Source organism: Borostomias antarcticus (assembly GCF_949987555.1).
Source record: "Borostomias antarcticus genome assembly, chromosome: 29".
NCBI lineage: Eukaryota > Metazoa > Chordata > Actinopteri > Stomiiformes > Stomiidae > Borostomias > Borostomias antarcticus.
Window position 1 is genome coordinate 5,510,986 of NC_140262.1, and position 14,726 is coordinate 5,525,711.

The window sequence follows — 14,726 nt, forward strand, 5'->3', positions numbered from 1 at the left end:
TACCTCATTTATTTACATTGACATGAATAACATCTACAGTTTTTTTGTATACCTCATTTATTTATATTGACACGAATAACATCTACAGTTTTTTTTGTATACCTCATTTATTTATATTGACACGAATAATATCTACAGTTTTTTTGTATACCTCATTTATTTACATTGACACGAATAACATCAACATTCTTTTTGTATACCTCATTTATTTACATTGACACGAATAACATCAACAGTTTTTTTTGTATACCTCATTTATTTATATTGACATGAATAATATCTACATTTTTTTTTGTATACCTCATTTATTTATATTGACACGAATAACATCAACAGTTTTTTTTATATATATCCTAAATAAAAGTTTATTTTAAATATGCTAAATCAAGGCATTGCCAGGCAGGGAGAGGTGTGTTGTGTTCATGACGTCACGGTCAGCTGTGTTCAGTGGGTATACAGTGGGAGCGCGCGCGCGTGTGTGGATGATTCAGCGGGACGCGCTCGAGCCAGAGAGAGAGCACGAGCCATCGAGCTGAGCAGCCGTTGGACAGAATAACGGACAAAAGGGACAAAAAAAGGGACACACCATCGTGTCTTTAATAGTGAACTACCTGTGAACGGGTTAGTGTGCTATCTGTCTAGTTAGCTAGCTAGGCGTACTTTGCCCAGTGACGAGACGGGACAGTCAAACGGGGGACAGTCAAACAGGGGGACAGTCAAACGGGGGACAGTCAAACAGGGGGGACAGTCAAACAGGGGGACAGTCAAACAGGGGGGACAGTCAAACGAGGGACAGTCAAACGAGGGACAGTCAAACGAGGGACAGTCAAACGAGGGACAGTCAAACGGGGGACGACGAGAGAAAGCTGATTTGGTTGACCTGCTTGGTCGAGAACGTCTGGTCGGACCGGGTGGTGTTTTGGCGGTTGGTCGCTAACACGCTACCTCATGGGATCTAATCTTCATAATCTCATGTTAATATAAGCCAGACAGTATTGGTTTTTAGATTGTGTGGTGAGGAAGAGGGGACAGATCTGCTAGCTGGCTACAAAGTTCAAGCTAGCTAGTACACAGGCAGTAGCTGCTGATATTCAACCATCCGGGTTACTAGTGAAGTCAGGACGTTTGCGCATGCGCAGTGTGATGCTGCATCACCTATTTATATAGGTAAGTAAACTTGCCTTGTCTTGTCATTTGAAATGAGGTTGTAACTGATTTTCGTCATTACATTGCGTAGCTTACTGATTTGATACGGCTGTGTGTGTGTGTGTGTGTGTGTGTGTGTGTGTGTGTGTGTGTGTGTGTGTGTGTGTGTGTGTGTGTGTGTGTGTGTGTGTGTGTGTGTGTGTGTGTGTGTGGCACATATGTATGGGGGCTGTACCTAGGGTTTGAGAAAGGGTCTGGGGAGGTTGGGATGTGGGTATAGGAATGAGTGAAATCTGTGCTACATAACATTTTTGTATTCCTTCTACAGCATGTATGTAACTTTACCACTGTGTACTATTTGCCCCACTATTTTAAGACTGTATATTTATTTGCCCAGGGACTGCGGGTGGAAATTAGCTGTCTAGCTATAACCTTGTACAGTGCATCTCTCCCTATTTTTATAGGGTAAATGTCTACTGTACCTTGTCCCTGTCTTAATAATAAATAAAATCAATCAATCAATCGATAAGAACAATCTCAAGCTCAAAAATATGAACCACCTTGTGAAAAGTGTATAATATATAATATACACCTATAAAGATAGGCTCCTCGCATTCCACTAGCATTCCAGTCATACCTGTCCAGCTGTTGGTTGTAAAACCATCACAGTCACACTGAGTGTGAAGTGTCGGTGTGTGGCTCTGTTGGCAGGTCTCTGAGTCTAAGCAGCATGTCTGTCTGTCTGTCTGTCTGTCTGTCTGTCTGTCTGTCTGTCTGTCTGTCTGTCTGTCTGTCTGTGATGTATTCAAATGTCACCATGGGTTGAAGAACAGGGCTAGTTTGAGCCTCTCCTCCCCTCTCGTCCTAGAGGAATGCCAGAGGCAGGGGTGGAAATTAACTTTTTGGCTCATGGTGAGTCACCTGCCAAGGGGACTGTAGATGAAAAAAATCTACCGGCCCATTATATATATTTTTTCAGATAGCCTTCCGAAATCTAGTTGCCAGTTTGAAATTTTACCTGTATTTGGCCGGTGGCAGGTGTTAATTTTCAGCCCTGGCCAGAGGAATAAACAGAACCAGGTTCAGACCAGATTAGGGACATCTGCACAGCTACTGCTACTGCCACAGAGCAGCTGCAGGGAGGTGTTTAGATCTTTTTTGTTAGTATTTAGACACAGTCAAATTTGCACTGACTCACAATAGCCTAGGTATGACTGTGAGTCAAGTACCCTGAAATAATAGCCTTGGGTGTTTGTCATAGAGGCCTGGGTTTGTTTATTTATGTGTTGGGAGTCTCTGATTATCATAAGACACCATGCTGGTCAGACTCAAATGCAAATCTCTGACTGTAGCTTGGCTTGTTGGTTTTCTGTCTGTCTGTCGGTCTGTCTGTCTGTCTGTCTGCCTGTCTGTCTCTCTGCCTGTCTGTCTGTCTGCCTGCCTGCCTGTCTGTCTGTCTGCCTGTCTGTCTCTCTGCCTGTCTGTCTGTCTGTCTGTCTGTCTGTCTGTCTGTCTGTCAGACCGGCAGAGGGATTAATGCTCTCACTGTCACTGTGCTCGTTAACATGATGAATCATTAGCCTGTGTTTCAGCCTAATGCTGATGCTGCTTTATGACGGCCCAGCAGAAACAGCAGAGGAGGCTGATTTCACTGATTCTGCTCTAATGGACACAGTATTGGTTAATATAGAGATATTTAATCACGCCTGCCTTTGTCTATAAACTACCTGGATGTGGTCAGAACAGAAAAGAAAACAATAACCTGGTAGACCAATAGAAGGTCTTTACTTTGTCTTCAAGATGTGTATTTGTTTGTTTTTTGGCTAATGAAGGATACGCATGTGAGATTCGTCCTCCTGCCCTGCTGCTGGGTGCCTGTGGGGCCTAACTGATACCCCCATAGATAATTCATGCCCTGCCCTCTGTAGCTGACCCTCTGGGTCTAGGGGGTGTGGTGGTTCCTAGTCCTGCCCTCTGGAGCTGACCCTCTGGGTCTAGGGGGGTGTGGTGGTTCTTGCTCCTGCCCTCTGGAGCTGACCCTCTGGGTCTAGGGGGGTGTGGTGGTTCCTAGTCCTGCCCTCTGGAGCTGACCCTCTGGGTCTAGGGGGTGTGGTGGTTCCTGGTCCTGCCCTCTGGAGCTGACCCTCTGGGTCTAGGGGGGTGTGGTGGTTCCTAGTCCTGCCCTCTGGAGCTGACCCTCTGGGTCTAGGGGGGTGTGGTGGTTCCTAGTCCTGCCCTCTGGAGCTGACCCTCTGGGTCTAGGGGGGTGTGGGGGTTCCTAGTCCTGCCCTCTGTAGCTGACCCTCTGGGTCTAGGGGGGTGTGATGGTTCCTAGTCCCTCTGGAGCTGACCCTCTGGGTCTAGGGGGGTGTGGGGGTTCCTAGCCCCTCTGTAGCTGACCCTCTGGGTCTAGGGGGGTGTGATGGTTCCTAGTCCCTCTGGAGCTGACCCTCTGGGTCTAGGGGGGTGTGGGGGTTCCTAGTCCCTCTGTAGCTGACCCTCTGGGTCTAGGGGGGTGTGGGGGTTCCTAGTCCTGCCCTCTGGAGCTGACCCTCTGGGTCTAGGGGGGTGTGGGGGTTCCTAGTCCTGCCCTCTGGAGCTGACCCTCTGGGTCTAGGGGGGTGTGGGGGTTCCTAGTCCTGCCCTCTGGAGCTGACCCTCTGGGTCTAGGGGGGTGTGGGGGTTCCTAGTCCTGCCCTCTGGAGCTGACCCTCTGGGTCTAGGGGGGTGTGGGGGTTCCTAGTCCTGCCCTCTGGAGCTGACCCTCTGGGTCTAGGGGGGTGTGGGGGTTCCTAGTCCTGCCCTATCCCTAACCTGTGCTGGCAGCCATCCAGTAACCACACAATGGAGACTAGCCCACAGTTCAGATCAAATACTGTAGCACGTATTTGAGCAAATTCTATTGAGAACTAGTATCTAATCTAACTCTATTATCTATTATCAACCGTGGGCCTAACCTGGGTCGTGGAGAGACTACCACTAGAGCTGGGTTAAAAAGAATCAATGAATCGATACTGAATCAAATGATTCAGAATCGATTCATGAATCCCAAAATCAATCTTTTATTTAATGAAGGAATGAATAGTTAATTCATTCATTCATTCATTTTTGGAAATCAGTATCGATACCCAGCCCTAGTATTGATGTGTTGCATAACTTGGCAATCATGTAATTAAGGTTACAGCTAAAAAAACAGGTTTTAGTAACATTAATCTAATCGATATTGAATCGAATCGAATTGAATCGTATCGTGATAATTGATTCTGAACCTTGTGAATCGGAATCGAATCAATTCTTGAAATTCGAATCGATACGCAGCCCTACCTACCACACTGCTGATCTGTCATCTCTTTGTCATAGATAACTAAGTAAACCCAGAAATACATTTTAAGCTTTGCTTGGCATCGGTGACTTGACAGACGGGAAATACTCTTCGTCTTTGTTTGCTGTTCTGGTAAACGGCACCAGTCTCTTGAGAGACAATTAGCCTGTTCCTCCAAAAAATGAAATTACAATGAGAGGGGGGGGGAAAGATAATGGATCAGCACAGAGAAGAAGAAGGAGAGAGAGACAGAGAGAGAGCTAAAGGCTAATGTACTAGAGAGAGAGAGAGAGAGATAGAGAGAGAGATACATGCTAATGAGAGGGAGGGAGGGAGGGAGGGAGAGAGAGGCCTTTAGGCCTTCACATTGTGAGCTGTTTCTTTGGGCCCAGAACCCAAGCAACACAAGCTCCAGAGGTAACGCATAGTGACTGAAAACCCCTCCCCTCCTGTAGTTGTGATGTTATCATCAGTAGGGAGCGTGATACGGCGTGTCGGCACGCTGTTCTGTTCAGCCCCGCGGGTGCGCCGGTCGTGATGTTATCATCAGTAGGGAGCGTGATACGGCGTGTCGGCACGCTGTTCTGTTCAGCCCCGCGGGTGCGCCGGTCGTCCCCTCCCTCTCGCTTCGGCAGGTCGGGTCACACAGTAGCACAGTCCCCCCGGCCTACCCAGCGTTTTTCCTGGCCCGGTATGGGTCTTTGAGGGGTGATGCGCACACAATTTTTTGGGGAAAACCTCGGTTTTATGCAGAGTAGCCTACCAGCATAGGCCTCTATTCTTGTGTGTGTTCTTCTGTATGACTGAGCTCACTTTTCACAATCGAAGGAAATCTCCCGACATGACACAAAATGGTGGGCGGGGGTCTCACCACCTGATGAGACGGGAAGGAACGTTTCAAACACTTGATTATGACATGCGTGACGTTCTCTCTTCTTATCCGGAGGGAGTCTCTCTCGCTCTGTCTTTTTGTCCGTCTTTCTCTTTCTGTCCATCTCCCTCCCTCTCTCTGCCCCCCCCCCTCTCTCTCTCTCTCTCTCACACACACACACACACACACACACACACACACACACACACACACACACACTCACACTGGTTTCTATGGAAAGGAACTGAGACATAGCAGCCTATGACCCGGGGACTGTTTCATCTGTTCTGAACCTCTTTCTCTGCCTCTGTTGTCTCAGCTGGGCATTGAAGCTTGTGTGTGTGTGTGTGCGTGTGTGTGTGTGTGTGTGTGATGGGGCTATTGTCATGCGTTTCCCAGTGCTGGCAGCTGTGTGTGCAGTGGTGGGTGTTGTGTGCTGGTTAGTGTTGTTCAAAGAGCCAGGGGGTCAGTGTGCTGCCCTCATCGTATTCTTTTGCAGTAAAAAGTCATGAGATACCCTCCCAGTCTATCCTACCCCCCTGGGCTGGTATTCACAAAACATTTTAATGCTAAAAGTTGGTCCTAACTCGCCGATTTAGGCGCATTTCCTAAAAATAACAGGCGTGTCACTCATAATTTTAGGACTTATATTTCTGACCACAAACAATCCTCATCTTTTGGGTTCATTCAGCAAAGTGCACAAGTGAACAAGTGGCCACTTGAGGGAGGGGGGGTGAGAGGAGGCCCCGCCCCCCCCAGCACCAGAGAGCTGGCTCACGCTGGGAGGGGGGTGAGAGGAGGCCCCGCCCCCCCCAGCACCAGAGAGCTGGCTCACGCTGGGAGGGGGGTGAGAGGAAGCCCCGCCCCCCCCAGCACCAGAGAGCTGGCTCACACTGGGAGGGGGGTGAGAGGAGGTCCCGCCCCCCCCAGCACCAGAGAGCTGGCTCACGCTGGGAGGGGGGTGAGAGGAAGCCCCGCCCCCCCCAGCACCAGAGAGCTGGCTCACACTGGGAGGGGGGTGAGAGGAGGTCCCGCCCCCCCCAGCACCAGAGAGCTGGCTCATGCTGGGAGGCCACTGTGAGAGGAGAGGCCCTCTGTGTGTGTGTCCAGTGCTTGTGTTGGGGCCCGAGCCCCAATACAAGAGGGACTTTGTGCAGTGGTGTTGTGAGCCTAGTGGGGTGCAGGGGATTGTGGGATCAGAAGCTGCTGACATCATCCTGTTCCTCGGTTACAGTAGAGCCCCTGAAGCCACCGTGTATTTGAGCTTCGTTTGTGTCGTCTTGTGCTTTTAAAGTCACACCGAAAGGGAAGTTGGAGAACATCTTGCTTCCGTACTTTGTCGTATTTCCACCTGAAACGGGCTGCAGGGGCGGGACATACGTTTAGATGAATTTCAACACTTGAGTAGTTGACGTTTTGATTGACGGGTGGATGTCGTGAGATTATTGGCCTAAAATCTAAGGTACCTGGTATCGTAAATTGCACGTGACCTACCGTTTTCCAGGAAGTAAGAAATTATATACTTTGATATAAGATTACAACAAAAGTAGAATTTTGTCATTTCTTTGGCATACATCGTTGAATAGGTGAACACTATGACCAATTATGTGAACCAAAATGGGACAGAATGCTTTTTTCATTTCTGTGCGACTTTAAGAAGCCTGCTGCATGAAGCAAGAGAGAATGTGCGTGCGCACGCATCTGTGTGTGTGTGTGTGTGTGTGTTAGCAGAACAGAACATTACAAAGAGTGAGCCGTGACTCATCATGATATCAGTATCGGGCTCCAGGATGCTCTCACTAGCTGATTGAATAAGTTAAGCCACGCCAGGCTTATCGTCAAAGGTGGAAGTGGATGAGCAGCTTCCATGTACGCAGATGATACCCAGACGAGCCAGAGGGGAGACAGAGGACAGGAGAGAGAGGGAGGGAGGGAGGGAGGGAGGGAGTCACCATCTGGACTCGGCACGATGTCGTCGTACGTGACGACAGTCGCCATTTAGAGTTGATCTGCCTTGAAACGGGAGATGGGAATAGCCTTTGGGTGCGTAGGTCCTGTCTGATGCAGTAACCGCACATCAGAAATGCGTTTCTCAGATTTGTCCTAAAGCCAACACCCCGGCCCTTGGCCCTGGTGCGACCGGCTGGGCCCTATACCTGCTCCATCCTGAGCAGCGCAGCCCTCCCCCCCCCCATCCTGAGGGCAGAATGAAAGCAGCGCAGCCCCCCCCCCTCCATCCTGAGGGGCGGGTAACAACATGTGGCCCTGTAGATCTACGCATGCTTCTTTTTCTGTCCCGCTGGCTATTTAGGCTAAACCCCATCAGCATGGCAGGTATTATTAGCTGGCGTGCTGCCGCGCTTCTCCTCCGCTTCCTATGGCCTCTTTGGTGAGGACGGAGAAACGAGAGAGCCCCCCCCCCCCCCTCCCCCCCCCCTGGAAACGGCGGGGGTTCAGATTGTCGACGGAAAGACGCTGGGCTCCGAGCGCACCAGGGGCTGCGGTACCCCGGAGTGTCCGCCTCCAGGTAGCCTATCCTAGCGTGGGCGGCGCTCCATTCTCCACTCACTCCCTTCATATCGGCCCCGTCTCAATAGTCTGAAACGGCTTCCTTCTCCATCTTGGCCGAAACTGACACTGCAGCAGACTGGAGTGGACAGGAGGAATCGGATACCTCTTTTGGACACCCCCCAGATGGACAACGTCCATATAGTTTGGTCGTGTGGCCTGTCTTGATGTCTGAGAGGTGAGGACAGAGGAGGCACAGGCTCCAGGAATGAAGGAATGGAGGAAGCTAGTTTCTAAGTATTGCAACGCGGCCCTGGTCTCTATTACCTCGTGTCCTCTGCTAAGAATAGACGTGTCCCCCAGCCAGCGTGTCGCCACGGCACCTTGGAGCGAGGTACGAACGAGGAGGGAGGGATGAGCGTGCAGACAGGACGGGATGATGATGGATGAGGGCCATATGCTATGCTAGTGAGGTAGAAAAGATTCTCTCATCTGTTGAACTACTACACTATGACTATGATAATTTGTGGCCTGTGTGTGTGTGTGTGTGTGTGTGTGTGCGTGTGTGCGTGTGTGTGTGTGTGTGTGTGTGTGTGTGTGTGTGTGGTGTAGGCCTGTGCCTCACAAAGCACATGGTAGAGCAGCAGAGCATGGTGGTACTGTAGCATACTAATACAGAATTACATCACCGCTGTACAACACAGTGACTTCTTCAGTAGTCCACAGAACAGTTGGGTGGGACCAAACATTCTTCCTTTCAAGCACAAGCGTCTGGTTATGTAACAAAGTCCCAGGATGTAGCCCACTCGTCCTATTGTCAATGCATGGTTTGGTAATTCAGTTAAAATACCATTGAGTCGTAAGAGAGACACCAACAGGTCAAGCGATCAATCCTCTCCTTCTGCCGCTGTATCAGATAACTGTTCAGATCAATAGAGCTGTAATGTGATCCTGTAATAGTGTTATTCACTGACTGCTAGTCTAATGTTATTAAGCTCTGTGGACGTTGGAGACGGACCCTGGCAGTGGCCAGACACCTGACCGGTTCCTAGCTCTCATAGCTAGCGTGTCCACAGCACAGGGAAACCAGGAACTCCTCTCATGTCATGTTGAGACATATGCTGATGTGTGGAGATGCTGAAATGGTGTGTGCACGCCGGGCATGTGTGTGTGTGAGAGAGTGATAGTGTGTAAGAGAGACCACCATTGCCACTGGTCACGCTGGATAGGGCCTGTGGCTCTGAGTGACCAATGACCATCTGTTCTGTGGTCCACTCACTCTCCCATCTGTGGGTGCACACACACACACACACACACACACACACACACACACAGGCATGGTCTGGAGGGGCCTCTCAACTCTCTGCGGCTACATATTGTCTTTTGGACGGCTAGTGAGCCTGCACTGTGTCATCTTACTGGTTGATAGGATGTGGTTCTACTTCATCTTAGCAGCGATGCCAGGATGAAGCCTACGGGCTGAACGCAACGGAGTAAAAAATACAAATCATTATTCAACACACAGAGGCAGAACATTACTGCTTCAGTTTATTTTTATTTGTTAGAGAGGGACAATGTACATTAAGAAACATTTTATAAAATAGAATGTAAATGTACCCAATTGTAGCCAAAAGGCTAGTTTACATTGGCAGTCCCCCTGCCAGAAATAATCGGCTAGTACCTAGTAAAAAAGATTAAAACGCAAGTACAAACACATTAGCAATAACATATAACATATATAATTCAACCCTTGCAATATACACAGTTCATTCCCACGTAGTATACACATCAGTGTTCTGCATGAGCTTGAAACCGCCCCGCCCCTTCTGGTACGTTAGCACGGCATACGGTTGTTTTTAGCCGGCCTAGTGGAGCTCCGGACGGGTGTAGGGTGTTGAAACTGAACCCTGTCACTCGCAGGCTCTCTGGCTGATCCAGGGCCAGCTAGGCTGTGGGCAGTGAGAGCTTAACAGGTCAGCAGCTAGGGCTGGGTTTAAAAAATCGATTCATCGATTCTGAATCAAATGATTCAGAATCGATTCATGAATCCCAAAATCGATCTTTTATTTAATGAATGAATGAATAAATGAAGGAATGAATAGTTCATTAATTAATTCAATGATTCATTCATTCATTCATTCATTTTTGGAAATCAGTATCGATACCCAGCCCCTAGTATTGATGTGTTGCATAACTTGGCAGTCATGTAATTAAGGTTACAGCTAAAAATAAAAAGGTTTTAGTAACACTAACCGAATCGATATCGAATCGAATCGTGATAATCGATTCTGAACCTTGTGAATCAGAATCTAATCAATTCTTGAAATTCGAATGGATACCCAGCCCTATCAGCAGCACAGATTAGCAAGCTCAAAAGCTAACGAGCTAACAGACCGGCTTCAACTCACAGCAGGGCCTGGGGCGAAGTCCGTTTCAACCGTGTGGTTTTCAAAGCTAGGCCTTGATTTGGAACTGGACTTTACCCCCGACCCTTGACCCTTGACTCACAGCTCATCCATTGTAGACTCCGGTCATGGATAGAAAATAACCTCTCAGCCATATCAGGACAAATAGGCTAGACTACAGTAGACTGATATTTCCAGTTCCTGTCTGGAGATGAAGTCACGCGTCAAATCTAGTCCGTTCTGCTGAGCTTATCTCGTTAACATGGTGACGAATATTCATGTTTAAACATGGCTGCCTAAGGGAACTCCTATTACCTTCACTCCGACGCTTTGTGAATTGGAGCATGGCCGTGATCACATGACCAGGTCTGATGCAGTCTACTGTGTCTAACCCCCCATAGTGGTGGAGATGGTGTGTTGTATAGCCAGGCATATGAAAGCAGGTCTTTAGTCTGCTTCAATTTAACATAAATATTGGACAAGATGGGTTATGAATACCTCAGGCCACCAGACAAACAGACACTCGGTCAGTCAGTCAGTCAGTCAGTCAGTCAGTCAGTCAGTCAGTCTGTCACCCAGTCAGTCAGTCTGTCACCCAGTCAGTCAGTCAGTCAGTCAGTCAGTCAGTCAGTCAGTCAGTCAGTCAGTCAGTCAGTCAGTCAGTCAACCAGTCAGTCAACCAGTCAGTCAACCAGTCAGTCAGTCAGTCAGTCAGTCAGTCACCCAGTCAGTCACCCAGTCACCCAGTCAGTCAGTCAGTCAGTCAGTCAGTCAGTCAGTCAACCAGTCAGTCAACCAGTCAGTCAACCAGTCAGTCAGTCAGTCAGTCAGTCAGTCAGTCAGTCAGTCAACCAGCCAGCCAGCCAGCCAACCCAGACACCCTCCATCAAATATTGAAGCCCCTGCTGGTATCTCACCCCCTCATCCCGTAACGTCTCACTTCCCCAGCCAGGGGAAGGAACCGTTCAGCTCTCAGAACCACAGAGCCAGCTCCCACAACAGAACCTGGTCTCGCCCACACATCAATCAAGCTTTGAAAGGAGAAAGGAAGAGAGGAGACAAGGTAATAATTCTCTTAATCTAGCTGACTTTAACAAAAGTCGAGGATTCTCTTTCTTTCCGGGGGGGGAAAGGCTGCCTTCCTGACACCGGATAATGTGAGGAATTAAAATCGTGTTTTCCATTGCAAGTCGACTCTTAAGCTGCCAATGATCTGGACAGCTATCAGTGTATCCTGCACCCGTTTAATTAGTTAGAGATAAGCGAGCTCTGCTATAGCAGTAGTCCCAGCTTCAGCGGTTCTCTGTCCAGCCGAGCAGGATGGCTTGCTACTGTAAATCTCTGAGGTGGCGTGCGTGCGTGCGTGCGTGTGGGGGGGGGAGAGAGAGAGAGGGAGAACGAGAGAGAGATAGGCTAGAGGCCATAGAATAGGGCTGTGACCAGTGTTGGAGGTGCTATGGTCCATCGCAGAGTGAGATGAAGCCTAGCATGGAGCAGGTCCAGATAGGCTGGAGGAAGGATAACATTAGATTCAATAAGATGGAGTACAGTGTAACTGCATTGTTTCTTCTCAAAAACAACACACACAACAGCAGCTAGACAGAAATAATGATCGGTTGTTGACATCGGCCCTGTTTTGCACATCGGACCGATACCGATATAAAAATTGACTAACTTCGGCCCTAGTAAAAAGAAAATGTAGAAATATGCGATTGGTAACGCAGGCCGTGTGTGTTCTGGGGGGTCGAGAGGTATAAGATCAGGGTGGAGTAGCTTAGCTTTAGAGAAATACAGTCACTCTGACGATAAGGATGTATTAGTGTCTCATTCATTTAATGGATCTGCTGGCACACAGCCCAAAAAGCAGGGGTGGGTGGGGGGGGGGGGGTACATTAAGCGTTTCTAAAGAGGAATGTCCATGTATTTCTCTGCAGAGAGATGACTCAGCAATGTGGGAAGTGTGTGGCTGTGTTTAGGGCAGGGACTCTTATACACACACACACACACACACACACACACACACACTCACACAAACCCTACACAAACCTGTCAGAAGGCAGAAGGAGATACCAGGTCATCATTACTGTGCTGTTTTGTTGACTCCTGCATCTCCCTCATTATGATTTGCAAAGACTCACTGTTTCCAGCAGCGGGGCGTTTTCCTGCACCTGCTTTGCCTGGACCTCGTGTTCAGTGTCCTACCCTCCTCCTTCCTAGACCTAGTGTTCAGTGTCCTACCCTCCTCTCCTTCCTAGACCTCGTGTTCAGTGTCCTATCCTCCTCTCCTTCCTAGACCTAGTGTTCAGTGTCCTATCCTCCTCTCCCTCCTAGACCTAGTGTTCAGTGTCCTACCCTCCTCTCCCTCCTAGACCTAGTGTTCAGTGTCCTACCCTCCTCTGCTTCCTAGACCTAGTGTTCAGTGTCCTACCCTCCTCTCCTTCCTCGTGTTCAGTGTCCTACCCTCCTCTGCTTCCTAGACCTAGTGTTCAGTGTCCTACCCTCCTCTCCTTCCTCGTGTTCAGTGTCCTACCCTCCTCTCTCCTTCCTAGACCTAGTGTTCAGTGTCCTACCCTCCTCCTTCCTAGACCTAGTGTTCAGTGTCCTACCCTCCTCTCCCTCCTAGACCTAGTGTTCAGTGTCCTACCCTCCTCTCCTTCCTCGTGTTCAGTGTCCTACCCTCCTCTCTCCTTCCTAGACCTAGTGTTCAGTGTCCTACCCTCCTCCTTCCTAGACCTAGTGTTCAGTGTCCTACCCTCCTCCTCTCCTTCCTAGTGTTCAGTGTCCTACCCTCCTCTCCTTCCTCCAGTCTGTATGCTGTAGATACTCTGGTGTCGTGCCGCTGCTGCAATGAACCTTGTGGCCTTTTTAAACACATTCTGCTCCCCCTCTCTCCCCCTCCCTCCCTCCCTCCCCCCTCTGCTCTTCTGCTCTCTCTACACCCCCCGCCCCCCCCGGCCAGTCTGTCCTGGGGTGGAAAGCACTTACAGTACAGGCTGGATAGATATAGGTTAATGGTTAATGGTGATTCATGCATGAGTTTGATTACTGTACAGGTATTGTGGATGGATGGATGCGGGGGGGGAGGGGGGGGGGGTAGATGATGGTTGATTCCAGTTGAATGTGGGAGCCAGCGTTGTACTTAGCTCATGGTACTGAGGAGAGAAGTGTCCGTGCCCATGGAGATACCATACTCCTTCTGTTCTGGGCTCTCTGCTCTTATCTCGATGGTCTTTCCCTACGTACAGGCTTATCACTGTGAGCTCATATCTACTGGGGGGAGGGGGGGAGAGGTCTGAGGGAGCCGCGTGGCTTCAGGTACAGTACGGCGACCCGGGTTTGAACGAGGCGCCTCGCGGGGACGAGGTTCTGCAAAGAACAACAACGTGGTTGATAAGACCAGTATTTGACCCCTGACCTCCAGGCTGATTTTCAGACTGGAAGACTCTGGTACGTTGCTGTTAGGGAGGTTATGATCTCTCTGGAAGAGAAAAAAAAACGCTGTCTCTGTCCTGTCTGGTCTGCTCTTCGTCATCATCATCACCATCACTGACAAAAAACCCTTAACAAAAACATGAGAGATAAGAGATGTAATCAGGACTAGACGATCTCTCTCTGCTGGCGGATGAATACTCTGTGTGCTGAGGCCGGTCTGCTGTTTGGCTGCTGGTACACCTTTCTCCGTGTGACCGGTCTTGCGTCAGAGAGATAAATGGCAGGTGTCCCCAGGGCACATGTGGGCAGTGAGGAAAGGGCAAGCTAAGGTTGGGTGACATAGACCCACATTGTGTCGAATGCAGCATGATTCCCTATCATCTGGTTTACATAACAAAGGCTACTCCAGTGTAAAGACTATCTGTGGCTAGGTCTACATGGGGTTCCTTTGTTTATCAATCAATCAATCAATCAATCAATCAAAGCTTTATTTGTATAGCGCATTTTATACCCAGAGGCAACACAATGCGCTTTACAGAGAACAAGGGAGGTGGGTATACGACCTATTTATTGATTGATTGATGGATTGATTTCATTTGAAAGAATTTTAAAGCGTACCCCATTGGGCATTGGCAACAATAAATCCATTAAAACCATTCTGGGTAAAAATACAATAAAGTCTACCGACTTATTTCCATTGTGGTCCTCTACTGGCAAGCAAGAGGTGCAACGCATACAAACATACTGTTGAGAGCAAAACATCAAAAGGCATCAGTGCCAAAATATTGATCCCGAGTCAGAACGCAATTATAATCCGTTATTTACAATTTACAAAACGACATTGGAAACGTCTCGTCCTTCTCTGGGCGCTGTCGGGGTTTCATCCCCTCCATGAATCTCCTTCGTTTACTATGATGCTCCATCATCCCCGAGACTCCGCTCGCTTGGGTTGTGTTCCAGGCGATAGACCGGGCCTATCAATATCCCACAGATGCACACACACGCACATTCCTGGACCGCTGACAGCTCTTATACCCCCCCC

The 14,726-nt window shown here is 49.1% G+C and overlaps 1 protein-coding gene across 1 annotated transcript in view; it reads left to right on the forward strand.

The window, feature by feature from the left end:
• Positions 1-1,110: 1,110 nt before the first annotated feature.
• The window catches only part of LOC311326923 (uncharacterized protein), a gene marked incomplete at its 3' end in the record, with an annotated part of 19,447 nt that continues 5,831 nt past the window's right edge, over positions 1,111-14,726 (forward strand). Inside the window, exon 1 of the mRNA XM_084459902.1 lies at positions 1,111-1,167. The remainder of the gene's footprint in view (positions 1,168-14,726) is intronic.